This window comes from Sciurus vulgaris (assembly GCF_902686455.1).
Source record: "Sciurus vulgaris genome assembly, chromosome: 6".
In the NCBI taxonomy this organism is placed as follows: domain Eukaryota; kingdom Metazoa; phylum Chordata; class Mammalia; order Rodentia; family Sciuridae; genus Sciurus; species Sciurus vulgaris.
In genome coordinates, this window is record NC_136466.1 from 3,413,842 (window position 1) to 3,416,206 (window position 2,365).

Sequence of the window (2,365 nt, forward strand, 5' to 3'; positions counted from 1 at the left end):
TGTATTTCAAAACCATGTTTGTGTCTACAATCTACTGCGATGGTTACAGAGAGAACAGGTGCAGGAACATTCAATTCAGGTCTTATAGACAATTGAAGAAAGGCTATGATGTTGGAGAATTAATTCATCCTAAAAACAATGAATGAAGGCAATTCATTTTTATTTTCCTTGTCTGTTTTATTTCAGGTTTAGTTCTTAGTTTTTTTTTTTTTTTTTTTTTGATTATTTTTTCAAGAAAGTAAAACAGTACATTTTCATGGAGAAATGGAACCAAACTTCAAATGATTTTATGTTTGGGGATTGTTACCCCAAAACCAAACTGGCTTACTGCTCTTGCTCCTGATCATCTTTGTGTTTGTTCTCGCCTGTTTGGGGAACTCGGGAATGACTGTCCTCATTCTCTTGGACCCCTGGCTCCACACCCCCATGTACTTTCTCCTCAGCCAGCTTTCCCTCATGGACCTGATGTACATCTCCACCACTGTGCCCAAGATGGCGTCCAACTTCCTGTCTGGACAGAAGAGCATCTCCTTCCTGGGCTGTGGTGTGCAAATGTTCTTCCTTGTAACCATTGCATGTTCTGAGGGCTTACTCCTGGCCTCCATGGCCTATGACCGTTTTGTGGCCATCTGCACCCCCTCCACTACCCCATACACATGAGTAAAACCAAGTGTTTGAAGATGATCATTGGAGCATGGACACGGGGCTCCATCACTCTCTGGGGTACACCATCTCTAGTCTTCATCTTCCTTACTGCAGGCCCAGGGCCATCAATCATTTTTCCTATGAGGTTCCAACTGCGGGGGCGCCTGGCTCTCCTTGCAGTGCTTGACAGAGTTCCACTGAAGGATGATTGCAAAGACTCATCCTAAAAGGATTGTAGCCAGATGTATGCCTCCCTAGCTTGGATGTTATTCTGTGGAGTTTTTCTAATAATATATTACTCACTTCAGTCTGGGGATCTTGCTAGAGGTGATGGGAATAATTCTACAAATTTCCAGAAAAACATCATGGAGACAAAACACATGTTGAAACCCTGTGATGTTAACCTCACTACAGAAGAATGTTTTTATTAGTTTAAAAATCAAACACTGCATTTACTGTCACAGCCAGAACCTGTCGGGTCACAGAAACTTATAGATAACAATGTTTCCCCAAGTTCTAAGCACAAAGCACCTCCCACAGTAGCTATAGATATGGACCAGCTTATTTTATCAATGCCAAGCCCTGGTGATTAAGTGAGGATAATCTGTAAGGTTACTGTTTTCTCATAATCTTTCAGTAAAAACAATTTCTGCCTATGCTTTGGAAACTTCTTTGATTTTATTAGTCACAAGCCTGTCATCAAAGCCTGAAGAAAAATGTATATAAACCCAGCCTTCCCCAGAATAAAGTGGGAATGATTGCACCAGAACTAGAGTCTGTGTCTTTCATTCTCCATCCATCGTCGACGCTGTCTCCCCGCGCCCCCTTACCAGTGTGGAACCCATGGACTCCTGCTGGGGCTGGACCCCGTCATCCAACCATGCTGCCTCTGGTCTGTATGGACACCTGGGTCAACGAGTACTCAGTGTTTGGGAGCACAATTGTGTTTCTCCTCCTCCCTTTCCTTGGCATCACTGATTCCTATGGACGGGTCTTCTTTGCTGTCTTCCACATGCGCTCAAAAGAGGGAAGGAGAAAGGCCTTCACCACGTGCTCCACACATTTGACTGGGTGACCTTTCACTATGCACCTTTTGTCTACACATGTCTCCGACCCAGGAATCTCCACTCACCAGCAGAGGATAAGAGTCTGGCTGTCTTCTACACCATCCTCACCCCCATGCTCAACCCCATCATCTACAGCCTGAGGAAGAAGGAGGTCCTGGGGGCCATGGGAAGAGTGTGGGGATGTTCTACTCCAGGAAGACATGAGCACAGCTGACCCTGCTCTTCTGCATGGTTTCTTTCGATGTTGATTAGAACACTCTAGAGCAGCACTGACCAATAGGATTATAATAGGATCTATGTATGTAATTAGAATTTTAGAGATATATTTATCAGTAATACTGATCCTATTATATATTTATTGCTATGTTCAACTATAATATTTATTAAAATTTGTAGATTAAAACTGTTATATTTAATTCTATTATTACAAATTAATGTTATACTGCACTGTTGGTATATATCTTTGAATTAATATAATAATATTTGTACTAATGTTGATATTTATCATATCTATATATTTGAAATTAATCCTGACTGTGCTTCTAAACCGTGTTTTCATTCAAATTTTGCATATTTTTGTGTGAAATTTATAACCCATAGCAAACCGTATTTTCATATTTCATGTGCTCCTTGATCTAATGAGGCAACAGTCT

At 41.4% G+C, this 2,365-nt stretch overlaps 1 pseudogene across 1 annotated transcript; it reads left to right on the plus strand.

Annotated features, from left to right (window-relative positions):
* The first annotated feature begins 256 nt into the window (after positions 1–256).
* Positions 257–1,926, plus strand: LOC306663353 (olfactory receptor 2L13-like; annotated as a pseudogene). Its single transcript has 2 exons — positions 257–790; positions 1,517–1,926. The product of its transcript is annotated as an olfactory receptor 2L13-like (transcript).
* Positions 1,927–2,365: the final 439 nt, after the last annotated feature.